This window comes from Gossypium raimondii, chromosome 3 (assembly GCF_025698545.1).
Source record: "Gossypium raimondii isolate GPD5lz chromosome 3, ASM2569854v1, whole genome shotgun sequence".
Lineage (NCBI taxonomy): Eukaryota > Viridiplantae > Streptophyta > Magnoliopsida > Malvales > Malvaceae > Gossypium > Gossypium raimondii.
In genome coordinates this window covers 15,266,270-15,294,159 of record NC_068567.1, presented here as the reverse complement: position 1 = coordinate 15,294,159, position 27,890 = coordinate 15,266,270, and the positions used below count along the sequence as shown (strand labels likewise).

The window sequence follows — 27,890 nt, the reverse complement described above, 5'->3', positions numbered from 1 at the left end:
TATTATAATAACTTGGGTTGACATTATTAATAGATAAATTTTTTCAGCCATCTATTCAATTTATTTTGATGTTTTAAATTTAAAATTTCAATAATTAAAAAAATTAGAATTTCGATAATGGGATAAACAAGTATAATTTGACAATTTTGTATATTATTTTAGTTTCTATCACTTTTCACATTAATCCCGATTTTTTACCCCAATTAATACTTTGAAAAGAATATTTTTAGTGACCAAAATGAAAGTGACCTAAAAGTTGAGTGATCAAAATGAAAGTGTAAACATGATGCGGCATGTATAATTAACTGCCGTTAGAGATTTAATGTTTGGGTGACTAAAATGAAAGCGCCCTAAAATTTGGGTGACCAACTAAGTAATTTACCTTAAAAAAATACGATAACCAAAATATTATTGAGGAGATTAGAATTAAAGGAAAGCTAGTAGAATGTTTGGTGGTAAGAGTAACAAATTTGAATGTAATGAAAGATTTTGATAAATCAAAGACATAGGAATAAGGTTGAAGTAGTGGGTGGAGTTATAACAACTCAAAAGAAAGATGATTTCTAGGTCTTCTTTTTGCACCCTAAAGTATGCTTTTAGTAATTGAGTAAAGAAAACTTTGAAAATTTTTGTTTTAAAAGATACTTAGAAGCTTGCTTTATGAGATATACCAAAATAATTAAGCAAAGTGATGATTTGTTTTGGTTTAAATATGGTTTGGATGGATAGTAAAATGCAATGGTGTGGCAAACTAAGGAACAACTCTTTTGCCTTGCATTGCACTTTGGTGAGGCTAAACATTAAATAAAAGAAAAGAAACCAAATTCAAGAAACTATACTATATATATGGGAATGGTGGAATTTTTTTAATTTTATAAGTCATGTGCTTCATTTATTTATTATTATTATTTAAATACTAATTAAAAATATGACGAGTTATTAATCTTGTTTATGAAGTTAAAAATTTATCACCAGTTTAACAAATAATAACCCATATATTATAAATAAATCTTTATTTAAAATGAAATATTGATAGATTTGTATTAAAACTTTATTGAAGACAAATTCAAAATTTTGAAATTTAAAGTAAAATAAAAACATAAATGATTATAAAAAAGGAACAGACAAAATTTTCTATTTCACAATAATATCAACAATAATGATGAATGTTTAAGTATGAAAATCTAAATACTCATCTCATTAATAATTTGTGCATAGTAGTATTTTTGGAATCAGATCAATTTAATAATCTAATTGAAAATTTACTGATATGATAATTCAACCATTAAAAGATACATCGATAAAAGTAAAAATCGGAAAAAATTCTATTTGAATTGGTTTCGAAGAAAATGGATTTTTTAAATGATAGTTTTAATAAAGATAATAAAACCTTTAACAGTAAAAAAATAAGAAAATGAAAATCAACTTAAATAAAAATATAACAAATTTACTTTCTCCAAAAATACTTTGTAAACTATAAAAGAAACTTACAGCGTGTTTGGTTCATTGTAATAGGTATACCATTACGCCCCGATCACGCGCCTATTACATTACCCACCTATTCCGGCGTTTGGTTCGCTGTTTTCCCATTCCGCGCCGAATCGGTTACTCCCCCATTACATTGATTGCGCGTAATAAGCATTACGCCCCCTCAGCGTCGATTACCCATTCCGCGTCTTTCCCTTTTTTCTCTTCCGTTTTCTGCCTTCGTCCTCAACACTCCAATTCTCCCACGCTTCCTTGCACAAGTAATTTCTTTTCCCTCATCCTCTCCCGACGTTTCTCAATTTTTTCCTTTCCAGATTTCTACTTCTTCTTTTGGTACGGTACGCTTCTTTTCTTCTCACATTTCTTTTCTTTTCTCCATTTTCTTTTCTCCAGATTTCTGCTTTTCTTCCAAATTTTTTCTCTATGTTTCTTTTCTTTTCTTTTCTGTAGAATCGATTTTGATTTTGATTTTATTTATAAACTTTACAGTAGCTCATGTTATACATTGTCCTAAACATCTCTGCAAGACTTTACAAACCTTGAGGCAATGTTATTTATAAGTTGACAGTTTAAGCATCTTGGTTGGGCTGTTTTCTGAAACTAATTTACTTCTCTTTGTGACTCTTCACAATGAGAAATTAGCTCTTGTGTACTTATTTCTGAGAAAGTTATATTGTACAAGCTGCCGTGATGTAGTGGCTTGGTTATCCTGCATCTGTTTTGGAAATTGTGTTACTTGTACTTAGGTGCTTCTTGAAGTAACATTTGTTGTTTCTCATATGCTATCGCTTCCTAGAGAAAATATGTTGAGAAGGTATTAGGGAGCTTTTCTCAAGGATTTCTCATGTGCTTTATTTATCCATTCCTTTTGTTGAGGGAAAGACCTGGAATTATGTGAATTCCCTTGCACCTTCAACCTGAAAATTTTCTCACAACACCTCTTTCCTCAGAAGGATAAGGATATTTGAGTTTACAAATTCTAGTTATATATGAAGCCTCCTTGATGGAATAAGTTTGTGGGTTGTTTTATACCCATCGTGCAGAAGTTTTAGACAAAAACTCAACCCCTGTTGCAATATATAGAAGGCTGTCCCTTTCTTCTTGAGGAGTTGTTCTTCCTTGTATCCCTGGAATAGAAAACTTAAAATGGTTTCTAATGCAGTTAAAATTTCTTGTTCTAATCAAGAGTTCATCACTTTAGGTTATACTTTTGGCACATGTAACTAACTAATTTTCAAGATCATTCATCTCATATTTGATTTTAGTAGAATATTTCATATGCTTGATGCTTGGTTTAATTTCTCTTCACATTTGCAGGGTGAAGTTTTGAGACCCTTATCAGAAATTGATGATTTTTCCAGTACATTTTCAAAGGTAAGTCCACTACATGATTTACTATATTTTAGAAATAGTGGTATACTCAAAAGATCTTTTCCTGTCTTAAGGGTTAGCTTCTAATTTCATTTGTTAACTAATAATGTATTGTCTTCTTATATGTGGGGCTAAATCAGTTTAACACAACCATCAATGGACCAAGAGGCTCAGGGGTTGTTGGTGACCGGGGATCTAGAGAAGGTGAATTTGTTTATCTCATTACTTAATTTATGTTTTTGAGGTCCAATCATTTTTGGTTTTGTTTCTTATAGCTCTTTATATGTTATACTTGGTATCAATGCTGATAAAATAAGATATCAGGGGATGAAGTTGAATAAATATCAACAAAATAGATCAGGATAACTGTTTTCGGAGTGTTTTAGGTTGTTGATTTCATATCTAGATAAAATAAATGGAAAAATGTGGGTTGGTTATATCCGGATTATGATCAATTTATTTGTTGTAAGGTCATTGCTTGTAACATTTGATAAGACTCCTATACAGTTTGTATTATGCATATAAATCCTTAGGTGCAGTGGATATGCTTTCTGTAATATAGTTGAGTAGAAGATAAGATGATAGATAGTTTTACAAAAATTCTGGGATGGATTCCTTTGGTGGTTAAGAGGTTGCCTATTGAGTAGGTTAGGTTATTACAAAGTAGAATTTTAGTTCAATTGGCTTTATCCCCACCCCCCACTTGTTTCTTGTGTTAAATAAATCATGAATTTTTGCATATATTCAAGTATCTTAAGCATCTAAAGTCTGAACATCATTGAAAATCCAAACGTTGGAACTGAACAACCTTAATGTGTATGCTGAAGAACTTTTTATTATATCAAGAAGCTTAAATTTTAAATGCTTTAACAAATGCTAAAGAATTCGGTCCCTTCCTTTGCTTAATGTGTTCCACGATGACACATTACTATCATGATCAATAATCATCATCTGACACTTTTCAAGGTTTCCTTTAATACCTTTTAACAATCATCATACCCCGAGCTTGGTTTTCTCCTTCAAGGTTCATCTGTTGCTGAATGGCCACATGGGGAGGAAGTACCTTATTGGCTTGGTCAGCAGGCTCTTGAAACTGAAAGTGTTCCTAGAGACAAGCACTAGTCATCACAACTGTCACCCAATTTGGACTCAAAGCATCTCTGTAGGACATCCTCATACCCCGAGCAGCAGCAAAACCAACATTTTTCTAGTGAACCAATTCTAGTTTTTTATTTTGATTTTCTTTTCTTTTCTTGTGTTTAATTTTGATTGGGGAGGTAGTAGTAGGGGCATCGGGTATGATTTTAATCCTACTATTTTTTTCCACTTGTTAACTTTTATATAAACCTCTTGAGTATTATCTTCTAAACTTTCTGGCTTATATTATTTTTGGTATATTTGCTTGACACCTCTGGAGTAAAGTACTTTTTCGAAATCTCAATGTTTGTTTCATTTCTCTTTTCAATTCCAACATTGCAATGTGTTTTTCTCGTCTTTGTTTGCCTAATAAAGCGTGTACCTTTTTTAAATGTTTTCTTGATCATTGGCCAAGAGTTTGTGCTAAGATTTGCATTTCAACTTTAGGTATTATTCTTGTTTATGCTGTGGAGACTCGTATCTATATATAAACTAAATTATTGAACCACTTCGAGTAATTTGCAAATAATGAATGAATCGACTTCTCAAGCTAGTATTAAGTCGTGTCACTTTCATCTGCGCATAATGTGATGGTTTGATAGTTGAAATTATGGATGATCCGAATCTAGTCAGTAGGTGATAGTTTAAGATTTCATGGGCAACAAAGATGAGCAAATAAACAAGCTACGAACCATGTATATTAATGTCCTCTTTCAAAATTAATGCGAGATCTATTAGATCCTCTGTCATAGCCATCTCGCATGGACGAACCTCTCGCTTTAATTCTTAAATATATGAATATTTATGTTTATGCAAAATTTAATTCTTAAGTTATTTATTACTTCTAATATTTTTTAATTGTAGAATAATTAAATTATTTGTTTCATTAATGATATTTTAGTACATTAAATATGTATTATGGTTTAAAATTAATAAAGTAAGTTATATATATTTTATATTATTATATATCATGATTTTAGTAAATTCATATAAGAATAATTATATTAAGAATTTTATTAAATTATATATATTTTTATTACATTATATTTAATAATAATTATGTTAAATATGATTAAAATATTTATATTATATTTTTTAATAATCTTATTAAAATTTTATAACAAAACAATAATCATCAACTTAAAAAAAATTCTGCTAAGGGTATTCTAGTCATTTTAGTTTTTTCCCTTATGCTATTACACCTCCATTCCATTCAACCAAACACAAGAATACTATTACGCCTCTATTCCATTACATTCAACCAAACAATTGAATTGCTATTACGCCTCTATTCCATTACAACGAACCAAACGTGCTGTTAAAGTTTGAATTTAATAAAATATTTTAAGAAAATATTTTATAATTCTATAGGACTGAATTTAATTATTTTAAACAAACCTTTATATTTTATTTTTTCACAATTTTTTTTAAAAAATACTAAATCATATTTCATTATATATTTGGCTTAATGGTATTTTTAGCCCTTAAACTTTTTCAAAAATATCAATTAAGTTCCTCCAAACTTTTTCACACCCAATTGAGTCCCTAAACTAATAAAATTGGTCAAACAAACCCTTTGACTAACATTGACAATTAGTAACTAACGATAACATTGGCGTGGTTATTAACAGACACCACGTCAACATTGTGTGTTGATGTGGTAGTGCCACGTCACTGTCGATTTTGACTTGGCAGTGCAACATCATCGAAAATAAAAAGTTCAAAAAATAAAATTATTTTTGAAGTAAGTACACAATGTATTTTTTTGTGTGTAAAAAGCAACCTAAAATGAACTTACTAAATTTAGCATTCTAACTCCCTACAATTCCTAAAATTTCCTAAAAGACCTTCAAAATCTAAGCTACTATTCCTATAGAAGACCCCACTATTAATTGTATTGTACTGTTTTCCCCAACTAATTGACACTTTTATAGTTTCTGAAAGGCTCCAGGATAAAACTTGGAATACAAAAATATTCTTATTTTTCCATAACCGCCAGGCTATCAAGCCAAAAAGCTTCAGCTAGGGGACCCCTAACCTTGGTAGCCACCTAAAATTCCTACGTTTGTCTTGACTCATTCTTATAGATTGTCAGAGAAGAACTGGGGTTGGCGATTTCCTGGCACTATATACCTCCAAATTTCTTTAGCCACTAGGTAGTCCCTAAAGACATGCATAATATCTTGTGTTATGCTAGCATACTGGGCAAGTCTTATTTTGGCCAATACCTCTTCGAGCACATTCAAGATTTGTAAGCAACTGTTCTTTGCACACGAGGCATAAGAAGAAGTGGACTCCGTGCAGGCCCTGGTATTTCCACACGGTATTCCACCTAGTATTCTGCTCATTCCATGTGTTACCTTTTATCATTCGATAGGCACTCTTCACTATAAGGGACCTATTTGATGTGTGTACCAAAAAGACTTTATCAGGACCGACTAGGGGGTAAAGAGAAGGAATATTGATTATCTTTTTAACAACATCATCTGACAACCGCTCTTTGAATGCCTCTAGATTCTATGCTCCTTCGTCTGTTACCATATCCTTAACTAAACATTTCATGTTGGAGTTCCTCATTTGAGTCATATGTGCTTTAAGAGGGCCTACTTTTGAAACCCACGAATCTTCCTAATAGCGGACCGAAGTTCCTGTTTTGATAGACCAACATAAATTTTTTTTCTGTAATGGCCACACTTTCGCGATTCCTCTCCACATAGCTGAGCAAATTCCTCTCATTATACTCTCGGGAATTGTTTCTTTCATTCCATACTTTAACCGCAATATGCGGACCCATAGAGCATTCCCTTTAGAAACAAGATTAAAACCTAATTTTAGTAAGAAAGAGGCGTTCTGGTCCTCAAAAATGCCTAATGCCTAATCTTCCATTTGTATGAGGTTAGCAAATAGAGCTCCAGTCGACTAATGCCATTTTCTATTTTCCTGCACTAGACCTCAAAATAAATTATCTTGCCAGATGTTTAATTTTCTCACATACCCCTTTCGGAATTTACATGGATTGCATAAAATAACTCGGGATAAAAAGGAGGACTAACTATGCTAAAGTAAATCTGTCTGCTATAGAGAGTTGTTTTGCATCCCAATTGCACAACCTAGATTTGACCTTTTCAACCACAAAGTGCAAAGTAGAGTTGGTGACTCTTTTATGGAAAGTGGGATTCCTAAGTATGATCCTAGCTCTCGAACTCTGTTGGAAAAAAAAACATATTAGTCTTCCTAGCGTTGACCTGATGTATTGAAAAATTACAGAAGTGATTAAGTTCTTTTAATAGCAATCCATGTTTCATGTCTGCTTTTGAGAACACTACTAAGTCATCGGTAAAAAATAAGTGTGATATAGTTGGACCTGCTCTTAATAATCTAATCAGACTCCATTTCTCTGTTGCTTCAGCTTTTTTAATACTATGGCCTAACCACTCCATACATAGGACAAACAAATACGGTGATAGTGGACACCCTTGCCTTACTCCTCTTGCAGGTTTAAACTATAAAATTTGCATGGTAGATATGGAAGACATAATTACTTTTCATAAAAAATCTAAAATCCCTACTACCTACATGGATCTATCTATGAACTGAACTTTATTATATGCTTTCTCCAAGTCAATCTTAACCGTCATCCACTTTTACTCTTTCCTCTCATGGAATGAATGACCTCTTGAGCTATGATGATATTATCGGAGATGTTCTTGCCATCAATAAAAATGACTTACTATTGTACAATGATTTTGGGAAACACCACCTTGAATCTGTTTGCTATAACTTTTATGACTAATTTATAAAATACTGAACAGAGGCTGATAGGTCGAAATTGTGATATCTCCTTGGGTTGAGTAGTTTTAGGGATAAACATTGTAAGAGTATTGTTCAAATCTGGGTCAATAGGCTTGCCTTTGAAAAATTCTTTGACCCATTTACAAACTGTGTTCCCAATCTTGCTCCATTGATTTTGAAAAAAGAACGCATGATATTCATCACTTCTTAGGGCTTTTAATGGGGCCATATAAAAAAGGGTCATCTTAATTTCCTCGTTTGAGGCTTCATTTCCAAGAAAATCTATGTCATTTTGCTCTGATTAAAGGAAACAACTTTGGGGTAAATCTTTTGTCCTACTAAGTTTTTCACCATACAGCCTTTGAAAATACCTTGCTGCTTCGGATTGAATTTCATTTGGGTCATATAGTCATTCACAATTTCCATTGCGCAATGCACTAATGCAGTTGACTTTTTTTCTATGCATTGTTCGACTATGGAAAAACTTTGTGTTTTTGTCCCCTAACTTAAGCCAATCGCATCTTGATTTCTATTTCTATAGTAATTCTTTATGGTTGAGCACTTCTTCAAGCTCCCCCTTACATCAATCTCTTTCTTTGATAATGACTCTGAATTTTCCCATTCCATCTCTTATTGAATTTTAATTAAAGATTGTAACAATTTTCGCTTGCAAGTCCCGATATGTCTGTAGACTTTTTTATTCTAATATTTCAAGCCTACTGTGAGATTTCCTAGAGTGGCAGCCATATCTCTGTTATATCGCCATAGATTATTTATAGTGTTTGAAAAATTTTGATGCTGAGCCTAACTAGCCAAAAATCGAAACGGACGCCCTATTGGCATGCTTAGTTCTAGGAGTAAAGTTTAAGGAGTAAAGGTTGATGGTCAAACTTTATTTTAACTAGATGCGTCACTAGGCACTTTAGAAAAGTTTGAATCCAAGCAGCATTGCCTACTGCTCAGTCCAATCTTTCAAAAATTCCTCTTTTTTTACCACGTAAAAGTCAGCTCTCGAAACCCCAGATTATGAAGATCATTGGACTCAATAAACTCTCCAAAGAAAGGATAACTTTTTCCAGTAATACCTGCCACATTCTTCTCATTTTCAGCAAGAATAGTATTAAAATCTCCCACAACCATCCAAGGGATTGAGGTGATAGATACAATTTCTTTTAGCACTTCCTATAGTAGTTGTCTTCTCGTTCTATTTGGGCTTCTATACACAAAAATAATTAGAATTATTTTGACAGGAACTCCAAAGGATACTTATGTAAAGGTAAACTAGGGATGATTTAGGATAATTTCAAGGTGGACTGTATTTTTCCAACCTATCCAGATTCCTTCCAAAAATCCCCTAGCTTTGACTTGGTGAGAATATGGAAAACCTAGTTTTGCAACTATCCCATACTTTACCACCACTGAATTTCGGCTCCAATAGACTAACAATGTTTAGCTTATACTCTATATTGTATTCTCTAAAATTACGAGGAAAATTTTCATTCGCACACTCTTATAAATTTCAAGAAAAAACATTAAAAAGTGTTTCCCACACCTATTGCCTTGCCTTTCCGGACCTTTGGCCTTCCTCTTACTTCTTTAGAAATCTCGTTGGCTAGCCCTTGCTGAAATTGACATTGCAAAAGTTCAACTATATTGTTAACTAACTCAACAATAGGGACTTTTAAAGGGGTAGCTTTGAAAGGGTTACTTTTATCTTTGATGATTTTATTGAGAATTTTGCGCCTTCGTATTCCACTATTCTTTCCCTCACTGATTCTCATTACTCTATTTTCCACTCGATGGCCTCCCTTCCCTATTTTGCCCCTTTAACTGTTGGCCCTAAAATTTAGTTGCAAGTTCTCCTTAAAAATAATCGCGGTGGGCCTCGTTGTATCAAGAATGCCTTCCGTTAGAACCACTGTCACCTCCTGTAGGCCTCTAGAGTTTGGTTGGTTGCTGTGAAAGTCGACCTCCCCTGAGGCAATACTTGCAAAGCTCCCTTTGTTCGAATCATCTTTTTATCGTTCCCATGCGAACTCTAGATTGGCTAATTTTTCACTAATGATCGAGCATTTTTGCACATCCGTCTCAGACTCCGTCAGACCAAAAAGAAACCTTGACCCTCCGTCATAATTTTCTAGGTTCGTTCCCTCTTTTTCAGAAGCCCTAACTGCTACTCCTATCAGGTATTTCCAAGCTCGATTAACGTAACCTACAAAGGGTCTACCTGACTTTTCCATGGTTCTTTGATTGGGCTTATTCTTCACAACGACCCTCATTTGGCCTATTCCTTTAGTCTGCTACTTAAATATATTGGGCTCGTTTTGATCTATCCCTATGTTTTTTGGGATAGCTTCGTTCCCTTTGTCTGAGGCTGAGAGATTAATTGTCTTTTGGGTCACACCCTTCTCTGACCCAATTCCTTTAACAGACCTCTGCTGACCCGATTCTTGGTGAGAAGGACTAAGCTCATTAGTTTGATGGTAGCTTAGGCTCGTGCACAAATCTTCTCCCTCCCTTCTTGTACCTAAACTAGAAGGGTCTAGACTCTTATGGCCCATCTCTATCCTAGCCTCATCCTTTTCTTCTCAACTACTATCTTTCGCAACTAGGGTTCCCAAAACTTGAAAGTGAGAACTACTAGTCCCTTCTTCCAAACTCTCACCACCATTCTTCCTACCTTCCTTCTTCATGAGTCGACCTCGTCTTTCAACTAACATCTATGGGTCGTATTAGCTTAAATTTTACGATATTTCTTCTGTATGTAGGTTTATAGATTGCCTCTATTCGCATCCTCCTTTCGTATTACTTTCATCCAATCCTTTCTGTTCTGTTACTTTTTGAGGATAGATTTCTTTTATGTGTCCATAGTGACTGCACAAAAAACAAACTGTAGGTAAATATTCATATTCGATTCTTTGAACCACATCATTTACCATGACCTGAGAAATTAAGGCTTTGTACAGGTTAACATACACTGCCATTCTCGCAAATCGCCCTTTAACCCCATTGTCTGTATTAAAACTTATTTTTTCTACTTTCCTAATAAGCCCTCTTATTTCCCTCAGGATTTACCGCTTGTACATGTGCCTTGACAACTCGGGAAGCCGAATTCACACCATGATCATGTTTGGATATAGTTGTACTAGGTCAAATTCCACAGTCCATGGTTGTATTGTTAAGTATTGCCCATATATGATCTAGAGGCCTTGACATAAAACTTTCTCAAAATCTTCCGAGTTCTTAAATTTGGCTAGGAAGTATCTGTTCTCTACATCTATTAAGTAAAACAGTTGAGAGGGTTTCCAAAGCGAACAGACTTTGTTATGAAGTGTCGAATACCCGATGCTTCTTCCTAAGAGTTTGATTACTACTGTGTATGTCACATCTTTAATTAAAATTTGATTTACTCGACCAAAAAATTTAATGGAGGGGATGTGTAACGCCTCGAATTTTGGGCCTAGAAGAAATAGGTTTTGAACAAGGGAACAGTTAGGAGACTGCACATAAATATTTAGTTGTGCAAGGAGGTGACACAAATTGCTTGTTTGATTTAATGGCTAAGTGATTTGGGTGTGTATGAGAGTGTTTGAGAAGTCTGGGTTCAAGTCTTGGCTTTTGTAGAATTTTTAGTTTTGCTCTTAAATGAATTTGGACACTGGCATATAGGCATTTTAAGTAATAGTGTTTGTTTTATATCATAAAAAAGAGCTTGTGGTCTAGTGGCAAGGTGTCATGTTGTGTAACTGTAAGGTCTAAGGTTCAAGTCCTAGGGTGTGCAATGGAGTATTTATTTTGCTGCTTGAGCTGGGTAGGTGGTGTAGTTGGACTGAAACACAGCTAAGGGGGAGTTTGAATGGAGTTTGAACTGGTCAGAGGGAGAGTTGAGGAGGGATAGTTGGAGAGATTTGAGGAGAGAATATTGGGATTTTGGGAGGTTGTTATTGTAGAGAGCTATATATCATCTCATTTATTCTTTGTTCTGAATGGGAGAGATCGGCGAGGCTTTTAAGGTATTCGTCGCTTTTTCCAACCTGCATTGCTTCCATTCCTAATTGGTGGTGGTCGAGGTTGATTGCCACATTGCCTGGGAACCAAGGGTACGATGATCATTGATTTGTGGAATAAGAGTGTTTGGATCGAAGGGAATCTACAAATCGCATCAGGTGTGTAAACTCCCCACTGTAACTGTAGAACGACAAAAGCTGAAAAGCTGAAATACGGTGTTTGAGACCACACAAGCGTACAATCGCTCGTGTGGAAAGTCAAACCTGTGAATCATGGGCGATAACTGTGGAGGCTTTCATGAGCATTTTCATGGGCTTAGGTTGTAATGGGCCACGTTGGGCTATGTGGGCTCAATGGGCTTGTGGGCTCCACACGGATGAAACCCACTATTTATGGAAAATACTAGACTCGGCTATGTAGATCTCATAGCCGTGGTGAAATCTGGGCTGAACAGGCCACACGAGCGTGCCCACTTGGGCCGAGTAATGGGCTTTGGGCCCATTTACACTGTTGTGACCAATTAGGTTACCTGAGTTGCTCGAGGTGACTGCGGACCTTTTGAGAGGTCAATATTTGGACCGTAATACCCCTGTAGGATAAAATAACCGTAATTTCTCTGTAGGGTAAAATGATCGTAATGCCCTTGTAGGGTAAAATGACCGTAATCCCCTATAGGGTAAAATGACCGTAATGCTCTGGTAGGTAAATGACTATTTTTGCCCCTCGAGGTTAAATGATTGTTTTGTCTATGGTTAAATGACTGATTTGTCAATGTTTGGTATGACTGATTTGTCTGTGATTTGAATGACTGATTCTGAGCATGGCATTCTACATACACAACATACTGCATAGGGTTAGGATACTGTTATGGAGGAAGTACTATACTGGTGGCTCTACCACAATCACTGTTATTAGTGGCTTGGCCACATATATTATTACTGGCAGCTTTGCTGCGATGCTACTGATGGCTTTGTGCCGACCGTAGTACCGTTACTGATGGATTTGTGTCGATTATAGTACCGTTACTGATGGTTTTGTGCCGATCATATTACCATTACCAATGGCTATGTGCCGATCATTTTACTGTTACTGATGGCTGTGTGCCGATCATATCACTGTTACTGATGGCTTTGTGCTGATCATGTTACCGTTACTGATGGTTGTGTGCCGATCATATCACTGCTACTGATGGCTTTGTGCCAATCACATTACTGTACTTATGGCTTGTAACCATTCTGTTTATAGCTTATAGCTATCCTGTTTATGGCTCTTAGCCATTTTGACTATTGGCAGCTCTGCTGTATTTTTACTGCTGGCAGCTATGCTGCGACATCGGTGTGAAGGTTGGGTGGGTCGACTTTGTCTCCACATGGTGTGTTGGGTTGGTACGGGTGGTGTGTTGGCTGGATTGGGATGGGTTTGCATACTTGCACCATACTTATACTGGATTGGGCTTAGGCCCACACTGTTTCCGTATTGGGCTAAGGCCCACACTGTACTATTACTGTAAAAGGGCTCTGGCCTAGACTTATTTTGTTCTTGATGCTGATTGTTTGATAAGGGATTACACACTGAGTTTTCGTAAACTCACCTCACCTCTTAACTGTGCAGGTAATCCTCAGCCATAGTTGATACGGTGCTGCGAGGGACTTGGAGGTGGCCATATAACCGCATCAGCTTTCATTTTTAGCTTTTGATTTATAAGTAACTGAATTTGGGTATTTTTATGTAAAAAGACCTCTTTAAAGTTATAAACTTTAAATTGAGGTTTTTATTTATTTAGTTTGATATAAACTGATAGTTGTAGAATAAGACGAGTTTTCAAAAGGTAACCATTTTCAAAGACACCTCGTTTTCACAATAAATGAGATTTTAAAAAATTTGTAACGTTTTAAAAGTGATTAGTTTTTAATGATGTACGCTTGGAAATAACCGTTTTGGAATAACCGTTTAATAACAAAATGATTAATTGATTTTAAAGATTTCAACAATAAGTTTTACGCTAAACACCTCAATGTGACACTGCCAGCTTCGGCCATAACTCCTAGGCCGGGTTTCGGGTGTTACAGGATGCCATTGACCAATGAACATTCAATATCATTTTTCGATATCTCAAAATCTCCTTCTCCATTTGCCCCAACCAATGGCGTTATTCTTTCATCCGCTCTGAGCCCGATTCCCACCAACCTGTCTCTCCATGATAGGACCTTTTCAACAATCGGTGTTATGTCCATCACAATTTCTAGGTTTTCCTTTGTTTCCCTTATACAAACTTTCTTCAACGACCGACTCATTATTTCAACGTCATCTCTCCCTTCGCGCTCTGTGGAGTCCATAATTTTGTAGTACGCAATGTATTTGAGCAAATGGTTGTCCAAGCCTGGAATTATTAAAAAGATAAAAATTTATAATAAAAAAATCATTAAAATTTATAATAATTAATAGAAGTTAATTAAAACCATAAATTTTTTATAAAATTTTTAAAAAAATTATTAAAAATCGTTAAAAATTAGAAATTTAATTTAGAATTTTTTTAGAAATTAATTAAATCCATATTTAAAAATAAATATTTTATAAAATTATTTTCTCATTTTATAAAAATATAGCCACCGATCATTAATTAAAAAAACCATTGATTATTAGGAAGCCCTAACATTTTAAAAGAACTTTCAATAGTATGCATAAGAAAATAAATAATTCCAATGTTAAATATACTTAAAAGTAAATTATATTAGTTGAATAATGTAGTAAAATGAGAAAATAATTTTAATAACATTTAATAAATAATTTATATGGTTTTAATTAATTTTTAACAATTTTAATAAATTTTTTTCTAAATTTTATAAACTTTTATGGTTTTTAATTAATATCTAATAATTATCACAAATTTTAATGATTTTTATAAGTTTTTTTGTTATGAATATCTTATTAAGTGGATGTCCATCATGATCAAGATAAAGTTTTAATGTACTTTAAATTCTAATAGTTATCGAATTAAATTTCTACTTCATTTATACTTCTTATACTATAAATAGAGACTCGATGAAGCATTGTAATCATCCATTTGATCAATAAAGTACATTTTCTATTCCTTTATTATCTCCATCTCTCTTTATTTCATAACACGTTATCAGAATACAGTCACTCTAAATCTATTGATCAAGTTGTTGTCGAAATACGGTCACTCCAAATCTGTTAATCAAGTTGTTGTCGATTGCCTTCTAGAGCTATTGCAATTTCAGCCTTCAATTAAGGCCTGAGTACTATGGGTAATCATTAGAGCCTTTAACCACTCAGATCTTGCACGCATGTTTGCAATGGTAATTATGAAATAAAGAATCAAGGGAGACGTTTAGAAGTCTATCCTACTAGATTTATTGCATTTCTTGCCAGCCCTCTAATTTCGCCCCTACTTCTTATCACATCATCCATGATTCTTATTGATTAAAAATAAATACATATCTTTTTTCCATATGGTGAAAAATGATATATTTACTTTGGTAGGAACCATAAATAAATAATATGGTAAAAGAATTTATAAAGTAATTTCTCGTTAAGAAACTAGAAATGTGGCAGCCATGTGCAAGTAGTTTAGTAACAGACCTACAGAGGCTGCCTCTCCTCCACGCGACTCATCCATCCCCATAAAACCCCGCCACTGCAATAGATTCCCTTCATTTTAAATTACATACTACAAACTAAATATATACTACATAGGCCACTCCTAGCATTACCACCTCTATACTTTCTAATCTAATCTAATCTTTTCCCACATCCCTCTCCTCTCTGAAAATTTTGAGTTTTGATGTTTAAAGAATAAAATCTGTTAAATCCTAATAGTTTTTCCAATATAAAATTGGAGGTGTTTATGATTAGATATGTTTAGGTGTTGGGAAGAGAGTGAGATTAAAGGATCAGACTGTGGAATTGAATTTTGTAAGTGCCTCCAATGGTTACTGCTACCCTAAACCGCAAACGATTGGGAGGAACTGGGTTATTGCCTCCTTTGTTGCCCTCCGACCCCCACAATTTCATCCCTCCACCCCTTCAAAATTCCAGAAAATATTTGTCCACCTCCTCATCCCACTCAAATTCTTCCAAAAAACACACGACTTCATTGGCTATTAAGAGGTCTCAATTGGTGGAGACGAGACATGCGGTGACCCTGCCGTCTAATAAACGTATGCTTTTGAAAACTGACAACGCTAACAACAACACTGCTGACTAGGTTAGCAAAGCTACACCAAATCCATCACCATGCCCCACAAAGAAAGAAACCACCAACAGGTGCAAATCGATGCTGGAAATGAGAAGAACAGAGCAAACTAAAATTTCAAAGACGGAGCGGTGGCCGGCGAGGTTAAGCCTACCTAACTCAGTGACTAGTAGAAGCATGGCTTGCACTGATGAGAGGAATAGATTAAACGATTCTATTAATGGCAATGTACTTGGGCCACTGCAAGATTCTATGGCTGATAATAGAGATATAACAGCCGTTACTCCTATTGAATCTAAGGCTCAACGTGGTCTCGTTGCTTTTGATACTGAAAGTGTTTCTTCTGGTAGTACGTCAGGTTCTTCACAAAGTTCCTCCGCTAAAATAGACGTTAAGCGTGGGCCTCAAGGAATAATGGTCTCCACTCGGTCCTGGCAACAGACTGCTAATCGGGTATGCCGGTCCCATCCTGGCTCGCCCGTTCTAAGAAAACTACAGCGTGCACTAAGCTAATTGTACCAGACAAGTTCGGAACTGATACTCTTTTTTTGTCTCCAAACGTTGTATTGAATAGCAGAGGATAGTTACTGCCAATTCATAAGCTAGTTCGGCCTGCATCACCAAGTACGCTTAGGTCATCTTCAACAAGGGGAATGAGTCCTAGACTGAGGAATGGGTTGGATGATAATTTGGTAACTAGGCTGTCGATTTTGAGCTTTGTTGGTAATGGTTTAAGATTGGGGAGAACAAAGTTTTGGATGCTAATTTGTTGAGGCTACTTCATAATTGGTGGTTGCAGTGGCGTTTTGTTAATGCTAGAGTAGATGCTACTCTATCTTCCCAAAGGTCTAACGCAGAGGTACAACTCTAAGAAGTGACTTTCAATTTCTCTCGTTGTGTTTGTATGTTGTTTGTATGCTTCAAGTTTGCATGCTTTACTATTATAATATTCATAGGAATTCGCTTTTACTATAATTTTGGTAGTACGGCTCGCAGCATTAAACGTTGCATACGAACACCATTTTGAGGATTTTGGCTAAGTTTACTTTTAGAATGTTAATTTTTTTAGAATGTTGCCTGGTTGCACACAGTTTGTTTTGTCTTACTGTTTGGAATTTCAGGGTTTTTTTAATTAAAAAAAAGAGCTCAAGAACAGTCCCGACAAACAATTGAATTATGTCTGATAAAAACAGAGAATGGTGTTCTTAGTAGAGCTAAAATTCTTTAGGCCACTTCTGCTTGATCGAACTTGGCACCCTGCCATTTTTTGTTGTAATTGCTTTTATGGTGTAGAAGTTATGTAGTATGAAGGCAGCCTGTGAGAGTTGTTTTGTGGCTTAAAATGATTTTAATCATGTTAGGGAGAGAGGCTGCAGTATTGGTGAAATTAGAAATTTTCCATAAGAGTGTAAAGGGATATTTTAGTACAATCTATGGTAAGTGATGACAGATAGAATTGGATCAAAGAGATTGCATGCCTGATTTTCACAGGTTTTTCCTTTAGACCAAATCCAAAGGCCATATGAGACACTGGGATCAGTAAGTTTTGATTTTGAAATAATATTGGAAATCAAGAATGCTCAATGTTCTAGAGGAGCATGCTGGTTCATCAGTTGCTGTTTTTTTGCACTAAAGAACCAGTCAAAGAGGGCATTCATTATGCTGGAAACAACTTGATCAAATTAGAGGCAAGCAGAGGTTGCAGATTGCATGTGTTTTGAAATAGCTATGGTTGATTACTGATTGACATCTCAGGAATGAGAAACAAGTGAAATAAAAGTTGCATTGATATTTTTTTCATATCTTAACTTTCGATACAATTAATTCATCTTAATCTTTTTCTGCTTTGCTTTGTTTAAGATGCTTCAGTTTTTTTTAACTGTCCTCTTGTTTCTCAGGATACTAACAATTTATGTTGTCAATTATCTTCATTATAGTTAGTTAAAATATGACAATGAGTCCTTTTGTTATCTTTTCAGATAACAAAAAAACCCTCTATAATGCATGGACAGCTGCCTCAAATAAAATTTTCCATCTCTTGTTTCTCAAATTAGTTACAGTTATAGTTTTTTTATCTTCATTAAAATATGAGGAAGAATCCTTTTATCGTGTTCATATAACAGAAAAGCCTCCATAATGCATGGACAACTACCTCAAAACTGCGAGAATCTGTTAGAGCCAAAAGAACCGAGTTATAGTTGCTGAAGCAAAATTTGAAGCTGATTTCCATCCTCAAGGGGCACGTAAGAACCATCTCTCCCTTGTTATTTCCATCATGTTAAAAGTCAGGGCAATGAAAATGCACACTTGCTTGCTAAACAATTCTCTCTTTACTGAGGATGTCATTTGGATGGAAGAATACCCACATTTTATCCACAATTCTGTAACCAAGGATGCTATTTACTCTTAATCTAATGAAGTTCAATTTACTATCAAACAGAAAAAGAGAAAGAACCATCTTTCCCCTATGGATGTGTTTATTATTGACTTTATTTTCTCTGCATTTGTTTTACTTATTCTCATCATTTTGTTGATCTCAATTATTGCTAGTTTATCATTGTCTGCCTCTTTGGCTGTGTCCCCCCCCAAAGTTGTGCTTGAAGCTGCTCATCTGAAGAAACTTGGAATTCATATTCTTGTCTTTTATAACATCGTTTCTTTCAAATTTCTGATTGCACGTTTCAGTTTATGAAATCGAATGCTTTTTCATCTAATGACTACTCATTATTGTTGTTGATGAGTGTAGATGATATTTTTGGATGAATGGACTATCCTGGACCATGATTATTGCAGTTCTTTGTCTGGGTCTATTAAAGCTTTGATGGCTAGCATGGTCCGCCTTCCAGTAGTTTATGGGGCAAGGGTAAGTTTCTTCTTCTGCGTGTTGATAATTTCCTTTAAGGTTTGGCATTTTAGCTACCAATTTAATTTCTTTGGGTTTTAAAAAAAAACATCTTACTTGTCTTTTTATTTGTACAGGTTGATGTCCCAAAATTGTAGGATGCGATTTGTTCAGCAGTTGATTTATTGCAGGCAACAACATTCTCTATACACTCATTAGTGTCAAAGGTAATGCTTTTTCATCCCTCTTTCTCCCTTCACCTTCTCTTCATTTTTTTACATGCAAACTTTCAAAAAAAATTTTAAGTCCCTTAAAAAATAATGTAATTATAAATTAATACAAGATAAAATTATATTTTACCTTTCAAAAATTTATAAAACAATTCCGGTCCTAGTAAAAGAATTTATGGATTCACCCTTGACAATGGATCTTCCCATCGAAGTGGTTTTAATCCTTTATGAAATGTAGATTTTAATGATTTTGATCAGTTCCTTTATGCTTGCATCTTTTTTCCTTGGATGATAGGTAGCAAAAGTAAATTATTTGGCATCTGAACTTGGAAATTTAAGTTCAAATGAGGTCTTATTACTTTATTAATGCAAAGAACTTTTGTCAGCAGTTGCAAGCATGCAGGTAAAATTCTTTATCTGACATATATAAAATATTGTGTTAAAACTTGAGGGTTGTATAATTAGCAGGTGAAAGAATGTCGCCTTAGAACGCACATTTCACAACAAAACCGTTTACCTTCCACCTTTGACAACACAATTGGAAGGCTCATCTGATTTCAATTACGTCTTATATCACGAATCTGACAATCGATTACCATTCCAATTCCTGGGGATTACGGTTCCGATGCTAATGTATGACTGAATTATACATGAAAATTTAGGTGAAGGTAGGTTAGATACCTTTCTTTTTAGTTTTGTATAGGATAGAGGAAAGTGTGTAAATATGTATAAATGTTGCCAGTCAGTGATGATTTGTAATATATAAGCTTTCCCACTTGTATGCTTTCATACAAGGAATGATGGGTTTATATGCGCTTCTTTGGCCTAATCGTAATAATAAAAAAGAGCTACGTGGTCACATAACAATGAAGTTCATGTAGCTCAGCCAGTGTTGGGCGTTGTTTTTAAGTGGGTGAGCCCATCGCCAACCCATATGGAGTCAAAGTTTATTACCTTGAATTGGGCCGCCAAAGTAGAACGCCGACGTTCCGCTCCCAAAGTTAGTACAGTTAAATTCAAAGAGAAGCTTCTCATCACTCTGTTTACTATCATTTTTAATAAAACAACTGAATGAAATATAAAATCATGATTAGATTATCATAAACAAACCCATGTGACCTCACCCAAATAGTCGTCCTTTTAAAGCTAGTAGTTATACCAACCAACTAAATTTATGTATTAGCTTATGCTATGCAACATTTAAACGTGGATGATATCTTATCTATATTAGACACAAATATTTAAAAAAAACTCAAAAATCGTGGTTGATGATGGTGGTCGTCACTATTTTGCTACTGTTTGTCTTTATTTATTTGATTGGAATTAATGGACAACTTATGGATACAGTCAATTTAGGTTTTGAAATTGTGAGTGATTTTAGTTCAAGTCAATTTTGGATCCGGATTATTTTTGAATTTGGATTCTGAATTTCATATATCAAGTTTGAATTATTTATATTTTTGATTACTTCGAATTTGAAATATCATGGGAACGCATATGACAATGGTTTTGTAGTGGTCGAGAAGTCTCCAGCACAATGTATATGGAGTTCAAAGGTATGTTTGTAGTTGGAGGAAGAAGGTTCCTTGAAAGCTAACAATGGGGTTGGTTCGTTTTCTTCAAAATCGTACAAAGCAAACAATGCATGTATAACGTTGAAGATTCCCCCCATGCATTGTACATTTGATTGTTACAGTATATTTTAGCTACCAACCATAAAAATGTGTTTATAATAGAAGTGATAAATTAAATAATAGCGTTTTTAATTAAAAAAGAATCAACTATAGTAAATGAAAGACCGGAGAATTCTTCAAATGCTATCTATATGAAAAAAAATGATTCAATAGAAGAAAATCAACCTAAAATAATTAATATTTTATTGATGTAAATAGCACGGTTTAAATCCAATCACATGAAAATTTTTAATTGAGGTTTTTAAATATAAAGATTAAATACTCCCGAATAATATAATTTATTTTAATTACGAAATGATATTTTTTTAATTTCCTTAACCAAGTTGATGCCCAAATGATCTTTTGCTTTTTTGTGAGGCATCCATCGAACAAGCTTTTTGGTGGTGGAGAATGTTCTCAATGAGTTTTGTGTTGTTTGGGTCACAAGGTTAACTCTGCTAAAACTCAAGTGTTTTTTTCATCTAATGCGAATAAGTGTGTGGCAAAGGGCATTGTGCATCGTCTAGGCTTTCATTTAACAATGAACTTGGGCACATATTTGAGGCTTCTGTTTTTTCACCAATGGGTTATGGTTTCTACATTTTAGTTTGTTGTGGAGAAAGTCAATAAGAAGCTTAATATTTGGAATGTGTCACTGCTATCTATGGCGAGACAAATTACGTTCGCTAAGTCGGTGCTTTTAGCCATGCCTAGGTATTTTATGTTGGTTATTTCTCTCTCGATTAACATTTGCAAGACGATTGAGAAGTTGGCCTGAAGTTTTACTTGGGGTGCACAAACAAGGAAGCAGAAGCCAACTTTAGTAGGTTGGGGGGAGGGTGTCAACCATCCGAATGTGAGGGGTTGGGTGTTCGGCTATTACGAGAATAGAATCATAGCTTTTTGATGAAGTTGGGTTTTAAGCTTCTCACTAGTATGGATACTTATTGGGTGTGTATTTTGCGGTGCAAATATAATTTAAAGTAGGATGCTTGCTAAGTATTTATAAGCTTGTCTTTTGTTTCGAAATCATTAGCATGTTTTTGGCAGCAAATAAGGAACCGTATATGTCGGACTATAGGTGATGGTAGGTCGATACAATTTTGGTTTGATACATGGATTGCGAAGCTTGGTCCTTTAGTCCAAAACTATTTCAACTTAGTGATTGCAGATAATAAGGTTATGGTGTCAGATATTGTGAGCACAAGCGGGGAATGGGATTAGAGTGTTGGATATGGTGCCCTAAGTAGAATATATTTGTTTGTATACTTGTAATTTTTTCGAACAGATTGATTAATAAAATTATTCATGAATTACATTAATGTCCTTAGTATGGTTTTCCATGTGGTTTTGGCATGTAAAGCAAAATAGAAGCAAAAATTAACCCACTCATTGTCTGATGTTTAACTAATACTAAGCAGTATTACGTGGTCGGGTCGTAATACGAAAATATAGCTTATATTAGTAAACGAACCTAAACATGTCCTTAGTATAATCAGAAATGAGTAATCTAATTGAAAGATTAATATGTCGTCTATCAACTCCAATTGAAGTGATGTTTTGTCTTGGGAATCGAAGCGGATGACTCCCAGAAGATAGAGACATAGATGTGATTGACCGCACTGACAATACATCAGACTGAACCCAAGCAAAATAGATCCTAAATCTGTTTATGGATTTATTCACTTGTGTCGTTCATAGTGTGGCATACCTTAATCTTGAATGAATGACGGACTGTGTGTGTGTGACTCATATACTTTAATGTAAGTAAAAGTCTGAGTTTGAATAGATAATGAATTGAACATTGGTGCGTTGGGTATATGACTTCTACAGTATGTAGCATAATTCATAATAGTGGAATTCATAGCCAAGACATGGGTAAATGATATCCTCTCATTGACATTACATGGTAGATGAAAAGTAAACATGGTCACGGTCCGTTCATCTTTGTGATGAATGATTTAATTACTATTTGATAGTAATTGACATTTCATGAAGGAAGATGTAATGGTTACCATGAGATAAAATATGATCATAATGGGAGAACGAATTTGTCCCAAAGAGATTAAGGATATCCTATTAGGGTAGCACACTTATGACAAGGTCATTGGATGAGCACTAATTGAGTAGCTTTCATAATGGCATGTCATTAGGGAGAGCTCAATCACGATACTATAGTGGAATGACTTCGTGACAAAATAAGTGTATAATTAATAGGTGAAAAGCGGGAACTTAATCATAAATTATTTGAGCCCTAATCACATATTTTTAATTAGTCTCTCTACTAGTTCGTTGAAATCAGAAATGAATTGCATGTTAAATCAAATGAACAAAAATGGATAGAAATGATAAAATTAGAGAAATGGGTTACATTCGAAAATGAATGTAACTTTCTCACTAAGTATAGAAATGACCTGATAATTAATTTATGGTTTTTTCACTACTTGGGTCATGTCCGATGTACCGTCAGACACATTTATGTCTCTATCTTCTGGGAGTCATCCGCTCTGATGCCTAATATAAAACATCTCTTTGATTGGATTTGATAAAAGACATATTAGTCTTTCAATCGGTTTGCTAATGGAATATAGTAACAAATTGATGGAAAATAGTACTCACTGTGAACAAGGACTAGACACGAAAATACGTACATAATGGGGTTGGCTTTCACTTTAAAGCTTCCTTATTGATGTAAAGAGATCTTGTTCCTCTTATCCCAACTGAATTCTAACATTCTTCACTTTTCATCTCCTTAGTACTATTACATTATATTATATCTACAAATTTTACCACATGCGTATATGTGTGGAAATCATGTATTTAGAATATCAATTTATGTTTAAAAATAACATACAATAAAGGCTTATTCGTGATTTAACCCTTGAAGTATATCCATTTTCCCATTTTGGTACCTAAATTATCAATTTCCTCTATTTTTTTTCATTTTGTAACCAACATTACAAAAATCGGTTAAGCAACTTTGGTTAATGGAAAAACATCATGTGGCATGTTTGACCAATAAAAAACTGTCACGTGACAATTAGCTTTATTTAAATTAAAAAATTAAATTTAAATTAAAAAATAGAAAATTATAATATTAAATATTTAAATATTAAAAAATTATTATGATTGATCGTTGACCCGACATTAACTAGCATTGATTGAGTGTTGATCAGCTACATGGCGCTACGTATCATTTTTTAAAATTTTTTTAATATCATATATAATATAACAAGGTATGTAGACTATATATGTGACAAGTGACATATTTGTGTTTTATTTAATTTTATAGTTTTTTAAAAATAATTTTGATAGTTAAATATAATATTTTTATATTTTAAATTTAATCTTAATTCAAAAAATATTTTGAATTGAAAATGAGAAAAGTTATCTTCTTTTACTTATTTAAAAATAATCTATAAAAAATTATAACGTAAAACCCACCTTAAATAAAATAAAAAACATTAATTTCTTAAAAATATTATTTTAAAATATAAATATTAATAATTAAAATTAAAATTCTTTAAATAATAATTTTAAAATAAAAATTGTGATAGTATATATAGCAGTTTAAAAACATATTTAAAAGCTTAAGATGTTGTTAACGAATTAAAATGTTTAACTTTTCCTTGAATTTTTTTGTCAATTTTTTACTTGATTAGAATTTTTACACTAACATAATTTTTTTGTAAAACAAATCCTAACTAAACTAACTACCTAAAACTCTAAAATTACTAACCCTATCATTCCAAGATTTTCCTAAACCTCATTCTCTAAACTATTACCTCTGGATGTTTCTAAATTGTGCACTATATTATACTATTTTGCCCAATTCACTAAAATCTTAATAGTTTCCATAAAGTTCCAAGATATACCTTGGAACACAAAGAGATTCCTATTTTTCCAAACACGCCATGCTAACAAACCAAAAAGAGTCGACCAAGGCACCCTAATCCCTCCCGTCCATCCAGGATTCTCCATATTTGCTTTGACCCAATCGAAGGGACTTTCAAAAAAAACTATGACTGACAATCCTTTGGCACAAAGTATTTCCAAATGTTTTTGGTGCCCAGACAATCCCTAAGGACATGTAAAATATCTTCAATATCATGGTGGCAGAGTGGACATGACATACTTTGTCTAATACCCTTTCGTACTCGCTCCTAATTAGTGAGAAGTCTTTGTCGGTGAACGAGCCATAAGAAGAAGCGAGCACAATGTGGTCCTTGATAATTCCAGACGGTTTTCCACTTGGTATCTCTTGCGTCCCATGTATCTGCTTTTAACATGTGATATGCACTCTTATCGAAATCCAGTTATTGTATGAATCCAAAAGATTTTATCGGTCCAGCTAGGGGATGTGGTGGAGGGATACTAGCGATCTTTTTAACTATCTCATCCGACAATCTTCACTTAAAATCTTTCATATTACATGCACCATCTTCTGCTACCATATCTTAGAGAAAACAATCTGTGTTTGGCCTATTTATGGAGGATACATACATCTTTAACAGTCCTATTTTTGGGATCCAAAGGTCTTCCCAACAGTGAACTGACGTTCCTATTCCAACGAACCAGCACAAAATTTCACTTAGTAATAGCCACACCTTTGTAATCCCTCTCCAAATAACTGAGCAATTTCCTTTCTTGATATCTTCTGGGATCATTTGTTTAATCTTATATTTAGAAAGTAAAACCCTGACCTAGAGATCCTCCTCTTTGGTGACCAAATTATTGTTAGAAAAATGGGTTTGAAAAATGCAGTGGAAAATAAATTTAGGGATAAACCAAAAAATGTTAATTTTCTTTCCAAAACAAGATCTTGGTTGTTATATCTAAAGTAATAAACACTTAATCAAAATTGTACATTTTCGATTTGTCTAGGATGAACACTTCGACCGAGTAGTCTTCTCCGCTTTCCTCAATCCCACGTCTGCCGAGTGTGGGCTTGCTTCGAATGAAAAAATTTCACAAAAATTACCAATGGGGTAATTTTGTAATTTTTCTAAACTTTTGAGTCAAGTTGTAAATCAAAAAATTCAATGGGGTAATTTTGTAATTTTTCTAAACTTTTGAGTCAAGTTGTAAATCAAAAAATATCTCTAAAAATTTTCTAGAATAATCTCTTTAGAGAATGTTCTCTGTACAACTTTCTCTTGAATTCAAATTTGTGAAAATAATGACCCAAGACTCTCTTTATATAGAGAGAGTTTAGAGAGTTCGACTATGATTAAACTTAATCACTTTAATATTAAATTTAATGTTAAATCTTATTAAAATACTAGAATGTTTATCTACAAGATAAACATTAAATTAAATTTAATATTAAGATAATCACTTTAATATTAAATTAATAAAATACTATTAAAATAAGTATTAAATTTAATTTAATATTAAACTATTAAAATAATATTATTTTTGGAATAATTAATCTGAAATCAAATTCTCTTGTAGAATTCTAGTAGGAATGTAACTCTTCCACTGCTAAACCACCAACGACCAACCGCCGTCGGCCACTGGGACGCCGCTGTCGCAGTCACCGGCACCTTCGTGTCTGGTGATTCAGGTGCAACAACCTTACGACACCCCGTGTTAGATCAATCTGGGTCAATGACGACACGACTAGTCTGGTCTAGTCACTGGTTGGACCGTTAGCTCGGTTTTACATACTATGCCCGGTTTGACCAGTTTTTGGGTCTTGTCTCGATTTTTAGGCTCTCGAGCCCAATTTACGATCTCAGGTCCAATTTTCAAGTTTAGTTACCCATTGTGCTAATTGTCTGTCTTGAAAATTAACTTCTAAAAATATCATATTAATTTAAATTGAGTTGATTAATTTAATTTTACTTGATCAAAATTAATTTTTCCAAAAATCACTTAGATTTTCCAAATTAATTTTTCAAGAAAATTCTTTAATCAAATTCTCTAGTTGAACGATCCTTATGACCACCTAATTTAACTCAACATCGAATAAATTAACTCAATTAAATTATTCCCGAAGTCGTAAAATTTTCTTCTGATTCAAATGCAGTCCAATCGAGCTTTTGTTGAGCTAGCGAAGGGACCAATTGAACCTTTACAATTAGGCTGTGGTTTTTGCAATTATGTCTAGAAGCATCGTTCCGATAATTCACAATTACTTAATCATAGAGTCATTCCACAAGAAGTACCACAATTGAAAACTCCTTATAGTATACTCTTTACGAAAGCAATTCATCCAACTGCTTTGTCCAATGACCTCGTTATGTATGTGTTACCCTCATATGATATCCTTGATTCCTCAACTGCTCCGATAGCCAAGACTAACCATCATCCCCAATTGGAATTGTAGACGACATAATAATCTTTCTTAGTATTTGAATCAAATGCTCACTTTGATTCTTTTACGGGATTACAGACTCATTTAGATTATCTAATGAATTAAGTTATCTTTCTCGCAATGTAAATGTTCTTTACAATGCCACATCTTCAGTTTGAATTTTAGACAATCAATGAGCTAATATTACTTGTCACAATTTTGCCATGCATGCAAAATATAAAAGACATAAATACAAAAGATATAATAGTGAAATGTCAAATTAACTTTATTTATTTATTCATCGTTCAAATAAATAAAAAACAGTTACATGTTTACTACAATATGGGTATATTTCCCAACAATTATACCCTAGCTTTAGTAAAAATGAAATGTTTTGGAGCCTTAATCTGCAAAAATGCTAGTTTTAGTCTAAGTCATTTCCAAGCGTCGAAGTCATAAACCACCTTATAGTCGGGGTTGACATATGGAGCCTTAATCTGCTAATGCTAGTTTTCGTCCACCGGTACTAGACCCCCAAATGAATTTTCTTGCAAATCATTCAATCTCCTCACATACTCCTTTTAGGATATTTATGGAGTGCATAAAATAATCTGGAATAGAGAAAATAACTGATTGTGCCAAGGTGAACCTTCCGCCATAGAGAGTTGTTTTGCGTCCCAATTGCTAGCTTAGCTCTGACTTTTTCAACCACAAATCTTAAAGTAGCATTAGTGACTCAATTGTGGAAAAACAAGATTCCTAAATATGAGCCCAACTCTTGCACCTTTTGAAACCCTAAAAGTCTGCTTAATCTGTTACCCAAGCTATCGTTTAT

At 34.0% G+C, this 27,890-nt stretch overlaps 1 long non-coding RNA gene and 1 pseudogene across 1 annotated transcript; both read left to right on the top strand.

Moving 5' to 3' along the window:
* Nucleotides 1-2,997: 2,997 nt before the first annotated feature.
* On the top strand, nt 2,998-4,311 carry LOC105797296 (uncharacterized). The gene is made up of 2 exons (XR_001134750.2): nt 2,998-3,063; nt 3,884-4,311. It is a non-coding gene; the product is annotated as an uncharacterized LOC105797296 (long non-coding RNA).
* An 11,141-nt stretch (nt 4,312-15,452) lies between these two features.
* Nucleotides 15,453-19,926, top strand: LOC105797295 (QWRF motif-containing protein 2-like; annotated as a pseudogene).
* The last annotated feature ends 7,964 nt before the right edge of the window (nt 19,927-27,890 follow it).